Raw genomic sequence first — 24,350 nt, 5'->3', positions numbered from 1 at the left:
AGGGGTGGGAGGGCAGGGGGGGGCAAAGGGCAGGGGGAGGGAGGGCAGGGGGGGCCAAAGGGCAGGGGTGTGTACTCACCTTGCACACGGCCGCGCTCCTCTTCCTCTGGGTCCTGGCCGCCCTCCTCCTCCTCGGGCTCCTCCGCGGCGAGGCTGAGACGCTCCGGTGAGGAGGTGCTGGGCCTCTCGTGGGGAGAGGCGGAGACAGCCGGAGGTGCGCCCTCGGGGACAGGTAGCGGCCTGTGTGAGGGGAGAGCCGCGTGCTCTGTGGGGGGGTCGGGGTTTTGAGGGAGAGCGCCGGGTGAGGGAGAGCCGCGTGCTCTGTGTGGGGGGAGGGAGGGGGGGTGAGGGAGAGCGCCGGGTGAGGGAGAGCCACGTGCTCTGTGTGGGGAGGGGGGGGGGGGGGTGAGGGAGAGCGCCGGGTGAGGGAGAGCCGCATGCTCTGTGTGTGTGTGTGGGGGGGGGGTGATGGAGAGAGCCACATGCTCTGTGTGTGTGTGGGGGGGGGGGTGAGGGAGAGTGCCGGGTGAGGGAGATCCGCGTGCTCTGTGTGGGGGGGGGGGTGAGGGAGAGCGCCAGGTGAGGGAGAGCCGCGTGCTCTGTGTGGGGGGGGTGGGGGGGTGAGGGAGAGCGCCGGGTGAGGGGAGAGCCGCGTGCTCTGTGTGTGTGTGTGGGGGGGGGGAGGGGGTGAGGGAGAGCGCCGGGTGAGGGGAGAGCTGCGTGCTCTGTGTGTGTGTGGTGGGTTAGGGGGTGAGGGAAAGCGCCGCGTGAGGGAGTGGCCTATGGGTGCTGAGAGCCGTGGGGAGGTGAGAGTCCACCGCTGTGTCCCGGGCGCTCGCTCCGCTCCCCCGCTAACTGCAGCGGTGCCGGGGGGGAGGGGGAGGAAAAAACGCGGGAAACCGGGAGACCCGGGGAGAGGAGGAGGTGCGCGGGGTCACGATGAGCGGTGTGTGTGTGTGTGGTTTTTTTGGACTGTTGGCCCGTCACTCCGCCTCAGGCCAATGAGAGTTGTGGGGGGCGGGCCAAGGGGGTGGTGTGAGTGTGTGAGGCCAACGAGAGGTTTGCGGGGGCGGGCGGCCCAAGGGACCAATGAGATTGCCGCTAGGGACACAGGCCATGCAGACAAACATACAGTGCTTTCACAAATATATAGTAGATATAGAATATAGATATATATATATATATATATATATATATATATATATTGGAAGTGCTGTATGCTGGGTGATAATGGGGAAAGGCGGGGTTGCAGACCTGCCTAAGACATGCAGATGAGCATACAGCTATATTTGCATATTTGCTTTCCTGTGGAGGGTTTTTGTCACTTTTTTTACTCACCATAACTTAACTCAGTAGTATGGTTTGGCCTATCCCATAAGCCTCTCTTGCATTCCCAGTAAAATCAACCCCACACTGATGAGACCCATCAAGGTCGAAACAGCTGTCTGTGGGTGGTTTTCTGGGTATGCACCTTAACCCTGGCTGTGCTCAAAGCTGTGACCATGCAGCAAGCTTAAGCCTATAGGGAACCATGTTAAAAATGGTTATTGAGGCAAAAAGTGTCACTGTGTGCTCATTTGCATGTCATTTCCCAGAATCCCTTGCTGCAGTGGAAGTGCTGTATGCTGGGTGATAATGGGGAAAGGCGGGGTTGCAGACCTGCCTAAGACATGCAGGTGAGCATACAGCTATATTTGCATATTTGCTTTCCTGTGGAGGGTTTTTGTCACTTTTTTTACTCACCATAACTTAACTCAGTAGTATGGTTTGGCCTATCCCACAAGCCTCTCTTGCATTCCCAGTAAAATCAACCCCACACTGATGAGACCCATCAAGGTCGAAACAGCTGTCTGTGGGTGGTTTTCTGGGTATGCACCTTAACCCTGGCTGAGCTCAAAGCTGTGACCATGCAGCAAGCTTAAGCCTATAGGGAACCATGTTAAAAATGGTTATTGAGGCAAAAAGTGACACTGTGTGCTCATTTGCATGTCATTTCCCAGAATCCCTTGCTGCAGTGGAAGTGCTGTATGCTGGGTGATAATGGGGAAAGGCGGGGTTGCAGACCTGCCTAAGACATGCAGATGAGCATACAGCTATATTTGCATATTTATATATATATATATATATATATTCCAGATGTCTACATAAATGTATCAATAGGAATTAAAGGTGCTACCATACTACTTGGCAGCACATGTAGTTTCTCTGGCAGAGAAAGCGTTAATTCAGCTATAAAAAAAAGGGACAAAGAAAAATGCCCTGTCTTATATTACCTTTCTAACCAATTATCGGTCACTTGCTCACAAGGTAGCTGATCCCTTGTATTTTTCATTATGGCCACATGCATTATTTAAACCGTCCCATTTCAGATGTGATGTAGACTTCATGTTGCATTTTTGCCTGCCTTATATTTTATTCAGTGGCTATTAATGGCTTGTAAATTTCTCAGATAGGGTTCGCTTTTCACCGTATGTTATTTTGCCAGTGTAGAAATTAGATTATAATATGCCTGTGCGAGGACTGAGTATTATTCCTTTATGAGGCATATTCACATCCTACAACTTAAGAGAATTGCAAATGATTAGAACTTTGCATTGCATCCAGGTTGCCATTAAAATGATAAGCCCATTAAGGAGTCATTTAATGATGCTATAGTTAAACCTTTTGCCCTGCAATGCATTACATGCCCCTTTGTCAGTAAAAGTGTTAAAGTTTCAGCCCAGTGTAGTGGGTCAAACAAATTCTATAATACTTCTCCATGTATTCGGTTTCCTTAGAAATATTTGATCCTACTTAAAGTAACTTTTTTTTTCTTATTTGTATCTAATAAAAAATGAATATGTTTTGCTTTTTCTCCAGGTCTGCGGAATTCAGTATATTAGCTCCCTCTCTTTATCTCTTTGATTAATGATGGCTTCGTGAATATTTTTGCAAACAAAGAACAGACACCAAAAAACCGTTCCTTTGGCTATGAGGTCTGACGAACTGTCTGATCACCAAAAGATAAGGATGGTAAAATCCATCCAACCTTTTTAAATTCTTTGAAAAAATTATATGTAGCCCCCTGTAAACAGCACCGGCTATACCTATCTTCCTTCTACTGTGGTAAGTCCTGTTAAGACCAGGCGCCAGTAGTAATCATGGGTTTTCCCCCTTAATGCCCTACCTTGCGTGATAGATGCAGGCCTCGGACTCTGCTGCAGGAGTGAGCCAGAGGGGAGGTCTTGCTGACATCATAAGAGGTGGGGCCGAGACTATATAGGAGCCAGTTCCCGTAAGTGACAGTCTGTCTGTTCTCACCCGGCTCTAGAGCGGGTCTGTCCAAGGAGTTGGAGTGATAGACCAAGCTCTGTCCTGGGAGCTAGCAAGAGAGAGAGAGCTGGGCCATTACATCTGGAGAGCGAGCCAAGCTCAGGTGGGACCAATGCCCCTCACCCCGAGGCAAGGGTGATGGGGAGAATCCATCCCCCGCCCAGAGTATATCCTCTGAGGTGGGCATTGGGGTAATGAGGCCCCAGCACAGTCCATCCTGACGGAGAGCATACTTAGAGGGAAGGAGAGGAGAAAGGACTGTACCGAGGGGAGAGTCGTGAGGGCTGAGGAGCTTGCTGTTGTTGTTGTAGCTGCAGGCTGCTGCTATTGTGGGCACGGCTAGGAACAATAAAGAGAGACTTTATCTTTTAACCACAAAGACTGTTGTGTGATCCGGGCATTTCACCCTGGGACCAGGGACGGCTCTTCCCACATCCCTGGGAAGGTATAGAAGATGGAGGCGCTGCATCACCACTAGAAGAATGGAGGCTACTACCCCAGAAGCCTGGTCCTGTTATCCCCCACACCATCACGGGAGACTCAGGCCCTCCTGTTCCACGCAGGTACGCACCACCCAGTCCATGTAATCCGCCCTCACACACCCTAGATATGTCAGATGAGTCTAGGGGGGGGGGGAATATGGGTTACAGCGAGCTGCTGAGATCCAGAACAGGCCAGGCTTACAGCAGGGCAGAGCAGAAAGAGTGATGTGCACTCTCGGGTCAAGTGCTTAAGGAAGTAGGGCGCAATTGCATACCGGGGGTAGTCAGGGGAGCGTGGACCTCCGCTCCCGCACAGTACGCCCTGGGCGCCCTTAAAGGGGGGCGTAAGAGGGTTGCATAGCTATAGCTAGCCTAGTCCCTTGAGGCAGATAGTGTGAGGCAACTGGGGGGGTCAGCCTGCTAACGTGTCCAGGGACCATGGCCCAGGGCCCGCACTATGAGTGGCCAATATAGGGACGCCTGTACCTAGGGAGATGCCCGGTACACTAGCTAGCACCCACACACCACGCCCCCACACAGCACTTGCCGGACTAGTCATCGAGTTCAGTGCACAAGAAGAAGTTCTGCCTAGCCTGGGGTATGCCACCTCATATTAGTGGGTACCAGATTGAGCATGCAGAGAGAAGCAGGAAGTGTCAGTGGGTACAGTCAGTGTCTAGGTTCGAGTTACACCCTAGACACCTAGAGTAGTGTACCATTACATGTAGTGGGCGCATCAAAGATGGCGGCCATCTCTACATGTGCTCCGAGGAGCAAAGGAGAAGGACTTAAAATGGCGACCAATGTGCCATCCACGGCCCAGCAGATAGCAGCAGATCTAAAATGGCGTTTCCCGCCACTCCTGGAGCGAGCACGTGAATCGTGCAAACAGACTGTGCGAGAAATGTGGCGGGAAATGTGCAGGGATTTGGCGCCAAACCCAGATCCCCTGCAAGAGGAGCGGAGCGGCGCGAAAGCCAAAAGCCCACCCACCTGTGCTGTGACTGGTCAACAAACCAGGTCGCGTCACACTGAAGAAAGGATTGTCCTGCCTCTGGATTCCACCAGAGGGAGGGGGCACAAGGAGAGCCAATCAGGAGCGTCCTCAGCAAAGGGAGGGACAGGAAGCGAGAGCGAAGAGCTTCACTTCTGTCTGGCATTTGAGGAGCTAGGAGCTGAAACACTGAACGGTCCAACCCCTGAGCTAACCATGTCTGAGATGAGCACTACAATCTACCAACTGCCAGGAGGCTTATTGGTAGTGGAGGTAGCTGAGCACGAATACCTCCGGTGTTTGTGCGTACACTGCGGGATACCGGGCACGGTACCAAGCACCAAGGCACGATGCCCTCAATGTGGCACGTTTTATCTATGGCCGAACGAGCCACGGCCTTTGATCGAGACCCTGCGGGGTGCCTCTCCGGGACCGTTAACGGAGGTGGCGGAAGGTAAAGACAAGACTGCACTGGTTCCCCGTTGCAATCAAGCGGGACGAACCAAGGCCCAGCCCGCTACAGAACCAAGCGAGTTGTCGACGGAGAAGAGCGCGACCGCAGTGGAGGTACCGGAGCAAGACCGTTTCGTGCCTATACCCACTGGTTGTATCGCAGAAGACCCTGGTGACTCCCTAGCGGAGGAACCGATCCTGATATCCTCTGAGGAAGAGGTTGGCGTGCCATCGGTGGCGTTGCGCCTACCAGCGAACCACCCCAGCGGTACCAAGAAGGAGCAGACGAGTCCGGAAACCGTCCGACGGCGAGCGCTGGTGCGGCCGGAGGCCCGTAAGAGTCCCATGGCTGTGGTGACTCCCAGTACGGCGGAAACAGAGATCGAGACGACCCCGGAGGATCCCAAGATCACAAAGCAGCAGCGGAGCAGTAAGGAGACTCCACCACCCCCTTACCCCGCCAGGTGAAAGCAGCAACCGAGGAGGGCGAGAAGGAGAGGCTTGAGGCCTACTTGTCCGTCCGCAAACCGAATGCTCCGCCAACGCCCATGCCGGTCCTCGAAGTACTTCCGGTGCATGACCACGGAGCGGAGGGAGATTCTAAGGGCCCAGCTGATGATGTAATTTCTGGTTCCACCAGGAAACAAGGCCCGGGAGCGCTGTTCTCCTCACGGAGAGTAGCCATGGCCGCTGCAATGGCCACCCTGAAGAGCCAAGGTTCATCGAGAGAGGCGCGACACATGGCGGAGAACGCGCCCAAGAAGGCGTCCCTTGGTTGCGGTATTACCCACTTGCTGGACAATGACATGAACGTTGCCCCTGCCCCAGCCCCTAGCTCCATCGCCCTGGCCACTGCCCCTGCCCCGTCACGAGTGTTGTCACTGGGACCTAGCGGGGATAAATTAAGCAAATACCCTAAGTGCTCCAAGGACTTGCGGGACTGGGAGTTGAACGATGAGGGGTCGGATGGTGAAAAATCTTATGATCGTGTGATACCTGTGTCTAACCCTGTGCCGTTTTCCCTTAGCGCTAGAGGGAGAGCCCGAGGGTCATATACTCCAGCCGAGGCTGGGCCTGCTCAGGAGATGGTTCACAAGATGAACCCTACAGGTACTTTAATGACAAAGGGAGGAGAGATTGCTCGTGCTCTACGGAGGCGGGGACGTCCGGTGTCTCATCGTAGGCAGAGTCTGAGGTAGAGAACGCTAGTCAGTCCACAGAGTACGAGCACCGTGATAAGTGGTGGGCGCCCCTGTTCACTGGGTACCACGCAGGGATGGACCATACACGTTCCTGCTCATTAAGAGCAACATTGTTGACCATTGGTGGGCGGCAGGTGCCTTTACTCCCCAGGAGGTAGAGGATGAGATAGACCATAGATTCCAGGAGATCGAGCAGAAACTCATTAAGCCCAAAGGCCCCAGTATTCTGTACGATGAAATTGCTCCGGAAGAGCCAGAGTTTTGGGTACTGCCTAGCAGGGCGGGTCATCGCAAGCTCACTAAATGGAGCCATGCCGACAGGGCCATAGTGGCTAGGTATAGGCAGTCACATGGATACGAATACCCTTATGTGCCTGAGCCCATCATGAGAGAGATAGAAGAGAATCGGGATAGTTGGCTCAGAGAGGCTGTACAGGAGTATCTTCGGACCAAGTTCGGTCAGGGGGGTTATCATAACGAGGACAAAATAAGTGAGTTGGTAAGGATCTGGAGCCTCGGGAGGTGCATATACATGCACAGCGTGATGTATCGACCGGAGCATGGGTCGGTGCAATCGTTCTTTGTGACCATCATGGATCACAATGGTCGACGAGTAAGAAAGCCAGATCCAAAACATTATTGATCGGGTTCTCCACGTTGGGAGTAACCGTGTGTTTTTCATTGAACTACCTCATGTGCCTATGTATGCTTACACTGCCATGATATGTGTTTGTTTCCCAGGTTGATCACCGCAGGATGGTACTGCTAGAGCTAGGTCCAAGTGGGGACCATTGGATTCCACCATAGGGAGAGTGTAGCCCCCTGTAAACAGCACCGGCTATACCTACAGTATCTTCCTTCTACTGTGGTAAGTCCTGTTAAGACCAGGCGCCAGTAGTAATCATGGGTTTTCCCCCTTCATGCCCTACCTTGCGTGATAGATGCAGGCCTCGGACTCTGCTGCAGGCGTGAGCCAGAGGGGAGGTCTTGCTGACATCATAAGAGGTGGGGCCGAGACTATTTAGGAGCCAGTTCCTGTAAGTGACAGTTTGTCTGTTCTCATCCGGCTCTAGAGCGGGTCTGTCCAAGGAGTTGGAGTGATAGACCAAGCTCCGTCCTGGGAGCTAGCAAGAGAGAGAGAGCTGGGCCATTACATCTGGAGAGTGAGCCAAGCTCTGAGGTGGGCAGTGGGGTATTGAGGCCCCAGCACAGTCCATCCTGACGGAGAGCATACTTAGAGGGAAGGAGAGGAGAAAGGACTGTACCGAGGGGAGAGTCGTGAGGGCTGAGGAGCTTGCTGTTGTTGTTGTAGCTGCAGGCTGCTGCTATTGTCGGGCACGGCTAGGAACAATAAAGAGAGACTTTATATTTTAACCACAAAGACTGTTGTGTGATTCAGGCATTTCACCCTGGGACCAGGGACGGCTCTTCCCACATCCCTGGGAAGGCATAGAAGATGGAGGCGCTGCACCACCACTAGAAGAATGGAGGCTACTACCCCAGAAGCCTGGTCCTGTTATCCCCCACACCATCGCGGGAGACTCAGGCCCTCCTGTTCCACGCAGGTACGCACCACCCAGCCCATGTAATCCGCCCTCACACACCCTAGATATGTCAGATGAGTCTAGGGGGGGGGTATGGGTTACATATATATACAATATATATATATATATATATATATATATATATATATATATATATATATATATATATATATATATATATATATATATATATATATATATATATATAGTGGTTGACAAATCACCAAAAAATCTACTCGCCACACAAAAAAATCTACTCGCCACCTAGTACCAAACGTGTGCTGCTTGGGCCAATATTTACTCGCCCGGGGGTTAAATCCACTCGCCCGGGGCGAGCAAATGTATAGGTTTGTCGAACACTGTATATATATATATATATGTAGCCATGCATAATAATGACTGCATACATCTTCCCTGTTGGCAGTAAGTCCTGGTAAGTACAGGCCTGCCAGCAGTAGTTATGGAGGTTTTCCCTCACACCCTGGTGTGGTGCCCTGTGTAAGGAAGGGAGTGGCTGTATGCTCTGAGTCCCTGGATAGTGACATCAGAGATGCGACTGCCCCCTGACGTATAAAGGGCACAACACTGTCAGTTAGTTGTTGTTGAAAAGTGTTGCAAGATTGGCAGAGAAGCATCTGGGAGAATGTATCTTCCTGCATAAGGGATTGGAGGAATACTTTTGTGACCCTAGTGCTGTAACTAGCGGTAGCAGAGTGACCAATCAAGTCTGTCTAAGCCACACTGTGTCCAGGGACCTGGCGCAGTAGTGATCTCCCTAGGAGAAAGGGAATCCCACTCCAATACGGGAGGGCGTACCTGGCAAAGGGACAGCACGGAAAGATGTGCGGCTAGAGCCGGCAGCTGCATGGGGCAGTCTGCTACATCCAAGCATACAATAAAGATGTCTTGTTCAAAGCAACCCCCACTGTGTGAGTGTGAGATTACTCTACAGTGGCGGTCACCACCGAGAAGGAGTTCCTCACCAGGACCATCTCCCTGCGTAAGCACAGATCCTGATGAGGTGGAGGCGCTGCACATGAAGTAAGTTGGACTCGCACCCACTACCTCAGCTACCTGTCCTGATGACATCCCCTAATACCATCAAGCGGGAGACTCAGGATTCCTGTTACTTGCAGGTGCACCACCACACACGACCTTGTAATGGGGACCGGTTAGACCACACGGGCCAATGTGAGATTGGGTGGGTCAGACAAGGGGTGTCCAGCCGTTACATTTGGAGGCGCTGCTGAGAGACCTGTTAACAGGACAGGCTTTTGCTAGGCACACATTAGGAAACAGGGAAAGTGTCTGCTGCCACTTTGTGCTGCGTGGGACGGAGCCAGGGGTAGTCAGGGAGATGCTGGAGCTGCATGCCGCAAAGACGCCTTGGGATCCGTTAGGGGTTAGTGAGTCTGGAGCCGGGGGCTATTGCTGTTCTAGTCGCCTTGAGGTAGCGCTAGCGGGGGACGCCTGAAGGGGTAAATTGGTAACTGAGGGCAGGAATTCTGGAAGGGTCCGCACTAGGCTAGCCAAAAGTAGGTCGACGCCCAAAGTACTGCATGGAAGAGCCAGAGTACTCTAGTTTCCATTCCAGATCACTTACCAAGGAGCACAGACGGGAGGAACGTGTTACAGTAGACACAGAAAGAGTGAGCCTAGCCTGAGGTAGTGCAAACACGAGTCAGATCTACATTAGGTACACAAGGTGGTGCACAAGGCATGTTTATTGTACGGATGTGGTAGCTGCCTCGCAGAGTGGAGCTCCATGTACAGGAAATCGGTGTTCAACGATCAGGAGAGACCCGTCAGAATGGAGGATCTGCACAGAGCAGAAGGTCCAGGATGGCAGGGAGAGAGAACCACAAGAATGGAGGATCTGCATAGAGCAGAAGGTCCAGGATTGCGGTCAGAGGAAGAACACGCATATGAACTGTGCGTGGACGAAGAACAAGCTACAGAAGAGACTTTTGTGAGTTTGTTGTGGAATGGCGTGAAAGCCGTGGCTGCGCCGTGTTTATCATGTTTTTGTTCTCGGGATGATACCCCTGAGAATAATGAGCATGACAGTGTGATCCGATGGGAGGAACGAAATGGACTTTGTTATACCCCAATTAACAAACAGCCAGACGCTGCCTTCAAGGAAACAAAAGACAATACTTACCAAGATGGCGGTTCCCGCGTTCCCGGGACACCGCGTGGGCATGCTGCAGAAAGTCTTGCAACTTTGCAGTTTGCTAATTGTTGGTCAGGATTGGCGCCAACGAGAAAACTGCACCCCGATGGGGAGTTTGGCGCGAAAGCTGGAGCCGCGCCCTCATGGACTATGACTCACTCCGCACCTGTGCTGGGTCAGCCTACAAGTCTACGAGACATCCCCCTAGTTTCAACCAGGGGGAGTGGTTTGCGGTTCCACCGGATGTCGACAGAGAAGATGGGAGGAAGGGTTGCTACATCAGCCCATGCCTTTCAGTTGCGAAGAGCCATTGACCAATATAGACCTCTGAGAAGAGTGCCTCCGTTGGTAAAGATGGCTGAAGCTGCTGACAAAGTGGACCAGGGTCCGGTGATATCCACTCACCCTTATTCGGCTCCAGGAGGCTTCCTGATAATCCGGGTGGAGGGTGTGGAGACTGTGGCGTGTCTTTGCCTGCAGTGCAGACTGCCGGGCGGAGCCGTGGGCAGCGAGGCCCGATGCCCTCACTGTGGACTGCAGTATATGTGGCCCATGACCACATTCGTACCGGTGCAAGCTGTGGGAGTGACCGGGAATGTTCCGATGCCGATAGAAGAGCAGCCGGGAGCCCTCTGGAATAAGAGTGCAAGTCCCGCGGAAACAGAGTCAGCTCTGGTGCTTCCGACAGAGAAATCCAGCCATCGGAGAGGTGATCACCGAGGAGCCCATCGCCGGTCTCCTACTGGGATGCCTCGGCCGAATTGCGGGCTGGAATCCTCGGACGAGGAGTGCGCAAGGCTGGCGAGTAAGACAGTCATCAGAAGAGACTGTCATACCATTGGTACACCATGGAGGGATGAAATTCCTCGTGGTGTGGAGACACGGAGTCGAGTGTCTCCAGTACCGCGACCACCCGATCGCCGGAGTCCCACTGCCGTGGTGACTAGTGGATCGGACGCAGGTCGATCCACCCCGATCCTGTGAGGTACTAAGACACCGTGCCTGTTGCAGAAACAAGGGATGGAAGAGCCGGAGGAGCGAGTCCAGAGCCAGACTGGATCGCGCAGCAGAAGGGCGTTGGCGGATGTCCTCGTGGAGGAAGAGATCCCGATTGGGGATCCACCCCAAGATGGCGTCGCAGCACGTGCGTGTGCGGAGGTGGTTCCGGAGGACCAGAGCGGCATCGAGTGGGAGATGGTGGCGCCTCTGCGGTCGAGCAGCGGAAAACGATCCCCTACTACCAGGGGGAACGGGCGTTCGAGTTGCAGAACCAGAAGCCCCGCTGATGGAGACAAGAATGGACTTTGCAAGGACGTTAAGGCAGGTATCGCTGGAGAGCAGGTCGTAACCCTGTCAATGCCTACTGTTCGGTCCCGTCCCCAAACCCCGTCCACACCCAAGGTTAGCCCCAAGGCCCTAGCTAAAGCCCCTGTACCCGTCACTATTTTGTTTGGGTCCAGTTCCAGCTTAGGGTTGTCCGGGGAGTCACGGGGTCCTTCTGATGATCGAACTGGAAGCCTGGACTTGGGAACGTCGGATGATGGGTCGGAGGGAGGAGGGAGGATGTCCCGACAAGTGTCGGTATCTAGTAATTGCCCTAGTGTACTGAGTATTACTGTTAGAAACACCGTACCGTACAAAGGGGTTGTTGAGCGATCTGAGGGTACGTCCGGGGTATCTTCTGGGGGGCCTGATGAGGAGTCCCTAGAAGAATCTATAGACCATAGCTCCGAAGAACGGAAGGAGACTAGATGGTGGGCCCCATTGTATGAGGGGTATGTATCCTGGTTCGACCGCACCCGCTTTATCTTAGAGAGGGAGGGGGTGGTTGATCACTGGTGGGCTGTTGGTGACTTCGACGATGAGGCATACCTTAGGGCCCTAAGAGTAAGGTGGGATCGTATCCAGGCAGGCCTTATTATCCCTAAGGGGTCCGCAGGGTTGGATGACCCGGTAGAGACCCATGAGCCCCTGTCATGGGTGTTGCCCGGGGCGGCTGGCCAAAGTAGCTTGACCAGGGTGTGCCAAGCTGAAAGGGCTATTGCGGCCAAATATAGGAAGTCACATGGGCTTGATTACCCGTATGTCCCGGAACCTCTAATGAGAGAGATAGAGGAGAATAGGGAGAGATGGCTTAAGAATGATATACAGTACTATATCGTAGAGAAAGGGGGAGCCATTAAAGGGATACAGGCCAAGCAGAGGGTAGCTCAACTGATGCGGGTCTGGAAGATAGGACGCAGTGTGTATATGCACAAAGTGGTGTATTGCAATGAGCGAGGGGTACCACGAGAATACAGCGTGACTGTGCATGATGCCGCGGGGCGGGAGGTGAAGAAGCCAGATCCTCGGCACTATTATTGATTAACCAATAGAGTGGTCTGTTGTTTTCTTTAGCGCTCCCTGCTGGTCAGTGAGTGTGATGGGCTGGCATTATTATGTTCATGTAATGATGTTTGCTATGTAATTTGTGTGTTCTTTTGCAGTGTTTCCTGGCGCAAGGTACACCAAATTTAGGTCCCAGCCGGGACGGTGGGTATTAACCAGGGGGAGTATGTAGCCATGCATAATAATGACTGCATACATCTTCCCTGTTGGCAGTAAGTCCTGGTAAGTACAGGCCTGCCAGCAGTAGTTATGGAGGTTTTCCCTCACACCCTGGTGTGGTGCCCTGTGTAAGGAAGGGAGTGGCTGTATGCTCTGAGTCCCTGGATAGTGACATCAGAGATGCGACTGCCCCCTGACGTATAAAGGGCACAACACTGTCAGTTAGTTGTTGTTGAAAAGTGTTGCAAGGTTGGCAGAGAAGCATCTGGGAGAATGTATCTTCCTGCATAAGGGATTGGAGGAATACTTTTGTGACCCTAGTGCTGTAACTAGCGGTAGCAGAGTGACCAATCAAGTCTGTCTAAGCCACACTGTGTCCAGGGACCTGGCGCAGTAGTGATCTCCCTAGGAGAAAGGGAATCCCACTCCAATACGGGAGGGCGTACCTGGCAAAGGGACAGCACGGAAAGATGTGCGGCTAGAGCCGGCAGCTGCATGGGGCAGTCTGCTACATCCAAGCATACAATAAAGATGTCTTGTTCAAAGCAACCCCCACTGTGTGAGTGTGAGATTACTCTACAGTGGCGGTCACCACCGAGAAGGAGTTCCTCACCAGGACCATCTCCCTGCGTAAGCACAGATCCTGATGAGGTGGAGGCGCTGCACATGAAGTAAGTTGGACTCGCACCCACTACCTCAGCTACCTGTCCTGATGACATCCCCTAATACCATCAAGCGGGAGACTCAGGATTCCTGTTACTTGCAGGTGCACCACCACACACGACCTTGTAATGGGGACCGGTTAGACCACACGGGCCAATGTGAGATTGGGTGGGTCAGACAAGGGGTGTCCAGCCGTTACATTTGGAGGCGCTGCTGAGAGACCTGTTAACAGGACAGGCTTTTGCTAGGCACACATTAGGAAACAGGGAAAGTGTCTGCTGCCACTTTGTGCTGCGTGGGACGGAGCCAGGGGTAGTCAGGGAGATGCTGGAGCTGCATGCCGCAAAGACGCCTTGGGATCCGTTAGGGGTTAGTGAGTCTGGAGCCGGGGGCTATTGCTGTTCTAGTCGCCTTGAGGTAGCGCTAGCGGGGGACGCCTGAAGGGGTAAATTGGTAACTGAGGGCAGGAATTCTGGAAGGGTCCGCACTAGGCTAGCCAAAAGTAGGTCGACGCCCAAAGTACTGCATGGAAGAGCCAGAGTACTCTAGTTTCCATTCCAGATCACTTACCAAGGAGCACAGACGGGAGGAACGTGTTACAGTAGACACAGAAAGAGTGAGCCTAGCCTGAGGTAGTGCAAACACGAGTCAGATCTACATTAGGTACACAAGGTGGTGCACAAGGCATGTTTATTGTACGGATGTGGTAGCTGCCTCGCAGAGTGGAGCTCCATGTACAGGAAATCGGTGTTCAACGATCAGGAGAGACCCGTCAGAATGGAGGATCTGCACAGAGCAGAAGGTCCAGGATGGCAGGGAGAGAGAACCACAAGAATGGAGGATCTGCATAGAGCAGAAGGTCCAGGATTGCGGTCAGAGGAAGAACACGCATATGAACTGTGCGTGGACGAAGAACAAGCTACAGAAGAGACTTTTGTGAGTTTGTTGTGGAATGGCGTGAAAGCCGTGGCTGCGCCGTGTTTATCATGTTTTTGTTCTCGGGATGATACCCCTGAGAATAATGAGCATGACAGTGTGATCCGATGGGAGGAACGAAATGGACTTTGTTATACCCCAATTAACAAACAGCCAGACGCTGCCTTCAAGGAAACAAAAGACAATACTTACCAAGATGGCGGTTCCCGCGTTCCCGGGACACCGCGTGGGCATGCTGCAGAAAGTCTTGCAACTTTGCAGTTTGCTAATTGTTGGTCAGGATTGGCGCCAACGAGAAAACTGCACCCCGATGGGGAGTTTGGCGCGAAAGCTGGAGCCGCGCCCTCATGGACTATGACTCACTCCGCACCTGTGCTGGGTCAGCCTACAAGTCTACGAGACATCCCCCTAGTTTCAACCAGGGGGAGTGGTTTGCGGTTCCACCGGATGTCGACAGAGAAGATGGGAGGAAGGGTTGCTACATCAGCCCATGCCTTTCAGTTGCGAAGAGCCATTGACCAATATAGACCTCTGAGAAGAGTGCCTCCGTTGGTAAAGATGGCTGAAGCTGCTGACAAAGTGGACCAGGGTCCGGTGATATCCACTCACCCTTATTCGGCTCCAGGAGGCTTCCTGATAATCCGGGTGGAGGGTGTGGAGACTGTGGCGTGTCTTTGCCTGCAGTGCAGACTGCCGGGCGGAGCCGTGGGCAGCGAGGCCCGATGCCCTCACTGTGGACTGCAGTATATGTGGCCCATGACCACATTCGTACCGGTGCAAGCTGTGGGAGTGACCGGGAATGTTCCGATGCCGATAGAAGAGCAGCCGGGAGCCCTCTGGAATAAGAGTGCAAGTCCCGCGGAAACAGAGTCAGCTCTGGTGCTTCCGACAGAGAAATCCAGCCATCGGAGAGGTGATCACCGAGGAGCCCATCGCCGGTCTCCTACTGGGATGCCTCGGCCGAATTGCGGGCTGGAATCCTCGGACGAGGAGTGCGCAAGGCTGGCGAGTAAGACAGTCATCAGAAGAGACTGTCATACCATTGGTACACCATGGAGGGATGAAATTCCTCGTGGTGTGGAGACACGGAGTCGAGTGTCTCCAGTACCGCGACCACCCGATCGCCGGAGTCCCACTGCCGTGGTGACTAGTGGATCGGACGCAGGTCGATCCACCCCGATCCTGCGAGGTACTAAGACACCGTGCCTGTTGCAGAAACAAGGGATGGAAGAGCCGGAGGAGCGAGTCCAGAGCCAGACTGGATCGCGCAGCAGAAGGGCGTTGGCGGATGTCCTCGTGGAGGAAGAGATCCCGATTGGGGATCCACCCCAAGATGGCGTCACAGCACGTGCGTGTGCGGAGGTGGTTCCGGAGGACCAGAGCGGCATCGAGTGGGAGATGGTGGCGCCTCTGCGGTCGAGCAGCGGAAAACGATCCCCTACTACCAGGGGGAACGGGCGTTCGAGTTGCAGAACCAGAAGCCCCGCTGATGGAGACAAGAATGGACTTTGCAAGGACGTTAAGGCAGGTATCGCTGGAGAGCAGGTCGTAACCCTGTCAATGCCTACTGTTCGGTCCCGTCCCCAAACCCCGTCCACACCCAAGGTTAGCCCCAAGGCCCTAGCTAAAGCCCCTGTACCCGTCACTATTTTGTTTGGGTCCAGTTCCAGCTTAGGGTTGTCCGGGGAGTCACGGGGTCCTTCTGATGATCGAACTGGAAGCCTGGACTTGGGAACGTCGGATGATGGGTCGGAGGGAGGAGGGAGGATGTCCCGACAAGTGTCGGTATCTAGTAATTGCCCTAGTGTACTGAGTATTACTGTTAGAAACACCGTACCGTACAAAGGGGTTGTTGAGCGATCTGAGGGTACGTCCGGGGTATCTTCTGGGGGGCCTGATGAGGAGTCCCTAGAAGAATCTATAGACCATAGCTCCGAAGAACGGAAGGAGACTAGATGGTGGGCCCCATTGTATGAGGGGTATGTATCCTGGTTCGACCGCACCCGCTTTATCTTAGAGAGGGAGGGGGTGGTTGATCACTGGTGGGCTGTTGGTGACTTCGACGATGAGGCATACCTTAGGGCCCTAAGAGTAAGGTGGGATCGTATCCAGGCAGGCCTTATTATCCCTAAGGGGTCCGCAGGGTTGGATGACCCGGTAGAGACCCATGAGCCCCTGTCATGGGTGTTGCCCGGGGCGGCTGGCCAAAGTAGCTTGACCAGGGTGTGCCAAGCTGAAAGGGCTATTGCGGCCAAATATAGGAAGTCACATGGGCTTGATTACCCGTATGTCCCGGAACCTCTAATGAGAGAGATAGAGGAGAATAGGGAGAGATGGCTTAAGAATGATATACAGTACTATATCGTAGAGAAAGGGGGAGCCATTAAAGGGATACAGGCCAAGCAGAGGGTAGCTCAACTGATGCGGGTCTGGAAGATAGGACGCAGTGTGTATATGCACAAAGTGGTGTATTGCAATGAGCGAGGGGTACCACGAGAATACAGCGTGACTGTGCATGATGCCGCGGGGCGGGAGGTGAAGAAGCCAGATCCTCGGCACTATTATTGATTAACCAATAGAGTGGTCTGTTGTTTTCTTTAGCGCTCCCTGCTGGTCAGTGAGTGTGATGGGCTGGCATTATTATGTTCATGTAATGATGTTTGCTATGTAATTTGTGTGTTCTTTTGCAGTGTTTCCTGGCGCAAGGTACACCAAATTTAGGTCCCAGCCGGGACGGTGGGTATTAACCAGGGGGAGTATGTAGCCATGCATAATAATGACTGCATACATCTTCCCTGTTGGCAGTAAGTCCTGGTAAGTACAGGCCTGCCAGCAGTAGTTATGGAGGTTTTCCCTCACACCCTGGTGTGGTGCCCTGTGTAAGGAAGGGAGTGGCTGTATGCTCTGAGTCCCTGGATAGTGACATCAGAGATGCGACTGCCCCCTGACGTATAAAGGGCACAACACTGTCAGTTAGTTGTTGTTGAAAAGTGTTGCAAGGTTGGCAGAGAAGCATCTGGGAGAATGTATCTTCCTGCATAAGGGATTGGAGGAATACTTTTGTGACCCTAGTGCTGTAACTAGCGGTAGCAGAGTGACCAATCAAGTCTGTCTAAGCCACACTGTGTCCAGGGACCTGGCGCAGTAGTGATCTCCCTAGGAGAAAGGGAATCCCACTCCAATACGGGAGGGCGTACCTGGCAAAGGGACAGCACGGAAAGATGTGCGGCTAGAGCCGGCAGCTGCATGGGGCAGTCTGCTACATCCAAGCATACAATAAAGATGTCTTGTTCAAAGCAACCCCCACTGTGTGAGTGTGAGATTACTCTGCAGTGGCAGTCACCACCGAGAAGGAGTTCCTCACCAGGATCATCTCCCTGCGGAAGCATAGACCCTGATGAGGTGGAGGCGCTGCACGTGAAGTAAGTTGGACTCGTACCCACTACCTCAGCTACCTGTCCTGATGATATCCTCTTATAACACCAAGCGGGAGACTCAGGAGTCCTGTTACTTGCAGGTGCACCACCACCACACACGACCTTGTAATGGGGACCGGTTAGACCACACGGGCCAATGTGAGATTGGGTGGGTCAGACAAGGGGTGTCCAGCCGTTACATATATATACACATACACACGACTTGTCCGTATCAATGAGCTGCTTTTGACCTATTAAACATGAAAGGACAGACTATTTAAAGATGCTTGGCCATTTGTTCTCTTTTGAATTGTGGAATTTCTTTGATAAATCTGGTGCCGTTTATCGCACCAGTTTGGTTCTTATTTAGCAGCTGGCGGACTTCCATAAACAGAACTCACAAAAGTGCCTATAACAGAAGATTAAGAATTAGGATGCAGTTGCTGTCTTAGAAGACTCCTGATGTGCTGCAGTGATAATTCACACAAATTTGCAATAGGAAAAAGGATGTTTGTCAAAAAGCAGTTCCCTCCGGCAACCTTGCATAACGCGATGTTGTCACCGACACTGTAGGCAGGGGTAGCAAACTCCAGTCCTCAAGAGCTACCAACAGGTCAGGTTTTCATGGTATCCCTGAAACAGGTCGCTCAATCAGTTGCTCTATCGAAAACTGCACCACCTGTGCTGAAGCAGGGACATCCTGAAAACCTGACCTGTTGGTAGCTCTTGAGGACTGGAGTTGGCTACTGCTGCTGTAGAGTTAGATAGGAGAAAGGAAGAGGCACACAAATTGTAGTGGAATCAAATGATTTCAAATGTGGAGGTGTTTGGTCTGAGGAAGGGACTGCTTGTCCTGAAACGTTACTATTGTTAGCTCTGATGCATTAATACATTTGAAATCAATTGATTCCACTACAATTTGTGTGCCTCTTCCTTTCTCCTATCTTGCTATTACTTTGGATCCAGCTTTGGGACACCAGGATCAACGGAAGATGAGCACCAAATGTAAACTCTTAAATTTTTTTCTTTAAAACAGTGGTGTGCCACCTATAATCTCATTTGTATTGCTGCTGTAGAGTTAAACATACTGGACACCTAAAAAGCTCCTATTGAACCCCCAAAATGACCACAACATATATATAAGCATATGAGTGTCACAGAGGAGTGCTACTGAGCATGGCAATATATATTTAAAACCAGAGACAGAACATAAAACACAGACAAAGCTCAGTTTAGCACATCCAGTGAGACTCATACACGGTACAGTGCCTAAATATATATGTATAAATATCTAATAAGTAATATGGTCTTTTAGTTTGACATTTTTGGCCAAAATTGTTGTAAGCCCCTGAGCCAACGCCACGGCAGACCACAATTCAGGGGTCGCTAACGCTAATATAAATTCTTAATAACCTGTGTAATAACAGGAAGAATGATTTATAGTAAATCTGTCAATATTAGTTGCAAAGTTCTAAGTCTGACTGAAGCTTTTATTAACCTGTACATTACCAGGAAAAGCACTCTGTATTAGAGATGTCACAGCCAAACTGCAAGCCAGCAAGTTCCCCTGAGTGTAGAGTTAAAACATAAATCTTTAAAAAATCTGAGCTTTACAATCTTTCTTTAAAAGATTACGTTCTGCTGCATGCAAGGCATTCAGTTTTATTAATGTACCTCAACCATTGTTAATAATGCACATCTTAACAGAAGTAGCGTGCCCTAGAGATTGCACTGCGAGCTTGTATATGATCCGCTGCCCCATGTCATATATAACCTACCTATAAACTCCAGATCTATTATATTACCTTCATCCTTTTTCATGCATGTTTGGTAACTTTAGTTTTTTGTATTATTATTTTTTTTTTTCAACTTTATATTTTATTCAAGTTTCAGACATACAGTAGGTATAAAACATAGTGTATCATGGGTTAACTTATTTACTATATGTACTGCCACCTCAATTCACAAATAAACACACTTCACAAAGACTCAGGGGGGTGGGGGGGACACATTAGGAGAGAGGAGGGGGGAGGGGGAACCCCTCTGCCACAGCTACTGGTTCTGCTGTGAGCCGCTGCCTTTCCAGACCTTTCAAGCTCCTCCTGCGTCTTTTCTGACTACTTGATCCGGGGCCTCAGTTGTCCCTATCAGTCATGCCCGTCCTTGTGCTATGATTACTGCCATTCGTTGAAGGAGAACTCACCTTTCACTATCACAGCCAGATGGTGGCATTGCTCACCCCCATGATGTCGGTTTTCACCAGCCACGGAAACCAGACTTTTTGAAAATTTGAGCCAGTGTCATTGACCAAGCTTGTCAATTTCTCCATCTGGCAGACGAACCAAATTCTGTTTCGAATCTTATCTATTGATGGAATCGTGTTTTGTTTCCACAATGCCGCTGTCTCGCACCTCATTGCTGTCGCAAAATGTGCGACTAGTTTATTTCCTGCTCTCGACAGGCCCTCCAGTGGTTTATTTAATAGAAATAACCAGGGATCCAGAGGAATTTCGAGGCCCAAAATCCTCTTTAGCCAATCCTGTATTTGTTCCCAGATCGGGCGCAATCGAGGGCAAGACCACAGCATGTGCAACAGGTCCCCAGGCTCTCCACATTGTCTAGGGCACAAGGGGGAGTAAGCTGGTACAAATTTAGATAGCCTAACTGGGGTGAGGTACCACCTCATTAAAACTTTATATGAGTTCTCCTTCAATGTCGTGCAGATTCAGGTTCTCGCTACTGCTTCAAAGATTTCTGACCAGTCCTCGTCCTCTAATGTTTCTCCCAGATCTCTCTCCCAGTGTGTCATGTAGTAAAGTCTCTGTCTGCTGCCCTCACCAGGATCGATCACTTCCTTATAAAATCTAGAGATAAGTCCCCGTGGTGCGTGCCCACGTGCACAGAGCGTTTCAAAATTAGTCACTTTAGGACGGTTAGTGTGTTTGGTATAAAATGCCCGGATCTGGAGGTATCTAAAGAATTCTGTGTTTGGAATGCCTTTATCTGACTGAATCTGCGTGAATGTCTTAATAGTGATTCTGCCCTCCACATGCTTCAACCTCCCGTACCCACCTTGTTTCCAGAGTAAAAAGTGTCCCTCGTCATCCCTGGAGCAAAGTCAGGGTTTCCAAATAGTGGGGTCATCAGTGAGCTCCTCGTGGTCAGGGCGCATTTAAATTTGGTGGCTTCGCAGACTGCAAATGAGTTGATCATTGAGGACAGCGGTCTTGAGATCTGCTTTATTCTAGTTTTTGGGTACCAAATCGGATTCTGAATTTCTAGTGTGGCACATATTTCGCTTTCCAGCTCCACCCACCTACTGTACGTTGTTTCGGATCTGTGTGCCAGTGAATAATTTGGGTCAATTGTGCCGCTCTATAGTATGAGAACAAGCAAGGTACCGCCAGTCCGCCTGCGGTTTTGGGCCTCACAAATATTTTCGCTGGTATCCTAGCTTTTTTTTTTTCCAAATAAATTTAAAGATCTGGGCCTGCATGTTTCTGAAGTCTGCCCTCTCTATAGGTATGGGGAGTGTCTGAAAAAGATATAGTAGTCTGGGGAGAAGGTTCATCTTTACGCAACAAATTCTTCTAATCCAGGAGATACCATATGTCGCCCAGTCCTTCAGCTCCTTTCTCAAAGATTGCAAGAGTTTAGGATAATTTGCCTTATATAACAACTTGACCTCCTTTGTGAGATTAACTCCTAGATATTTAATCGTTTTGGATTGCCAGTTCAGATTAAAGTTAATCTCTATTAGTTTTTCTGTGTCTTTTGGAAGATTTAGATTCAGGGCCTCTGATTTTGCTTGGTTTATTTTAAACCCTGAGATCGTATAAATTTTTTCCAGGAAGTCAAAGAGGTTGGTAGAGAGACCAGGGGCCTAGACAGTGTCAATATAACATCATCCGCATATAATGCGGTCTTGTACTCCTGAGAGCGAATTTGAATTCCTGTGATATCTTTATTACTCCGAATGTGAGCTGCTAGTGGTTCCATGCAGAGGGCGAACAACAAGGGCGAGAGTGGGCAGCCCTGTCTTGTACCACTTTTAATTTTCAGTGAGCCTGACGGGAACCCCTGATGGATTAACCGCGCTGTCGAATTAGTGTACAGCGCTTTGATTGCCCATGATACCGTGTCTCCCATTCCAAACGCTGCAAGCGTGGCATCCAGGTAGGGCCAGTCAATTCTATCAAAGGCTTTTTCTGCATCTAAGCTTAATATGATGCCCAGGATCTTATTGGCATTAGTATATTCAATGGTATCTACTAATCTTCTAGTATTATCGGCCGCTTGCCTACCTGTGATAAAACCAACTTGATCCGGGTGAATCAGCCTAGGAAGAATTGTACTCAATCTGTTGGCCATTAATTTGGAGTAAATTTTAATATCTGAGTTAATTAATGAGATCGGCCTATAGCTTGGACAATTGGTGGGGTCTTTGCCCTGTTTATGAATCACCGAGATGGACGCCTGCAGCATCATGTCTGAAAAGGACCCCCCTGCTAGGATATGGTTAAACATCCTTAATAAGTGCGGGGACAGTATCCCAATATATTTTTTATAATATAGATTCGAAAAACCATCTGGGCCCGGAGCTTTTGCAGGTTTGAGATTTGTAACCACCTCTAGTAGTTCCTCCGCTGTGAACTCTTTTCCTAGAAACTCTCGCTCCGACCTTGTTATCTTTGGCAAACTCGAGTCAGCTAAAAAAAATTCTAGTGCTTTACTCGTTTTTTCGTTATGCCTCACCTTCTGCCCGTCATACAATCTTTCATAATATGCTCTAAACACCTCAACTATGTGTTTGGGATTAGCCGTCGCTTCTCCCATTCTTGTTTTAATCGAATGTGTTGTGTAGTTGTGATGTTTATTGCGAATTTTCCTCGCTAGCATGGTATCTGGCTTGTTCGATTTTTCAAAAAATTTCCTCTTTGTCCAACTCAGTGTCTTTTCAGTCTGGGAAGTAAGGAGTAGGTTAAGTTCTATTCTTACATCCCTCAACTTCTTTAATGTCTCCTCTCTACCAGTTTGGGTATGCAGTATAGAGAGTTCGTGGAGCTTCTCTCTCAACTGGTTGGTTTTAGCCTTCCTAGCTTTTTTCCTGCCTGCTGCTATGTTGATCAGAGCCCCTCGCATTGTGGTCTTGTGAGCCTCCCAGAGAGTACCGTGGGATTCCACACTGCCTGTGTTTGCCTTGAAAATTTGTGCAATCACTTCCTTCATTTTTTGTGCTACCTCTGGGGTCTTAAGTAAGGATTCATTGAGTTTCCAATTTGCTCCTGGGCTGGCCAGTTTAATTTGAGAGCACCTCAGCTCAATTGGTGCATGATCTGATCATGAGATATCATGGATTCCTGTGTAGGAGATCTGGGGAACCAGTCTATTGGATACAAAAAAGTAATCGATCCTACTGTAACTGTCATGAGGGTGTGAGTAGAATGTGTAACCTCGTTCTCCAGGGTGCAGTTCCCTCCATATATCTACCAATAGATTATCCCTGAGTCCCTGGCGAAGTGCTGCCACCCCTGTAGACCTGTCTCTATTGCCCTGTTGAGTTCTATCCAGATTCGGGTCATACCTTTTGTTAAAGTCTCCCGCGAGCACTATGCTTCCTTCTGCCACCTTATTCAACAGTGCAAAAAAAGAACGGAAGAACTGTGGGTCATTCTCACAGGGGGCGTAGACTAATGCAATGGTTAACTTACAGCTATGCACCTGCCCTGTCAGGATAAGAAATCTTCCTTCCACATCCCTTTTGATTTTATCTATTTGAAATGGGAAGCTGTTGTGGAACATTATCGCTACCCCTTTTCTTTTCTCCTTAGCGGATGCAAGATAGAACTGGCGGAAGTGGCTATCCAAGAACCTAGGGTTATTTCTGACGCTAAAATGAGTTTCCTGTTTAAACAGCACATCTGTTTTTTTCCTCTTGTACTCTGCAAAGGCTATTCTCCTTTTCTGTGAACTATTGAAGCCCTTCACATTCTGTGACACCCAATTTACAGTAGTAGACACGAAATCCAGGGGAAGCATAGGGAAGAAACAAAAAATTAAACAAATCTAAGTGCAGCAGAATTGCAATGGGAAAGATGCATTTCCAAGAACTTGGCTCTATTGAAATGACTACTTACCAGATGTAAGAGTCAAAACAGCAGGGTTGACTAACAGTCAGTGGTGGGTAGGTGGTGTAGTTGTCATTAAGGTGGTTCAGGTACTCAGGAGGGTATCGCCCGATTGCAAGAGAGAGAACAAACTGGCATAGCGCAGATCAACCAAGGTATACATTTTTTTATCTAAGTAAAAAATACACTCACAATATATACAGTATGATAAAATCGGGCATGTCACACTGAATAAGTGTATATGAGGATATCAACAGCCAGCTGGCGCACCATCCCGAAACTCGTTAATTGCTGGATATTAACTAATACAAGAGAATTCAGTACAAATAGAACAATTTGGATGGGGTGCATATAATGGAAAGTTACTGTACTTAATAGTCAAAACAGGAGGACTCAGATCGATATTATACATTTTACATAAAAAATTAAATCAAAACCTAATACAATGGATTAATAGAGGGAGATTTAGTAATAGAACACATATTAATACAAAACATTTG

The sequence above is a fragment of the Ascaphus truei genome, chromosome 5 (assembly GCF_040206685.1).
Source record: "Ascaphus truei isolate aAscTru1 chromosome 5, aAscTru1.hap1, whole genome shotgun sequence".
In the NCBI taxonomy this organism is placed as follows: domain Eukaryota; kingdom Metazoa; phylum Chordata; class Amphibia; order Anura; family Ascaphidae; genus Ascaphus; species Ascaphus truei.
The sequence above is the reverse complement of the archived record's forward strand: the minus strand, read 5'-3'. Positions refer to the sequence as shown.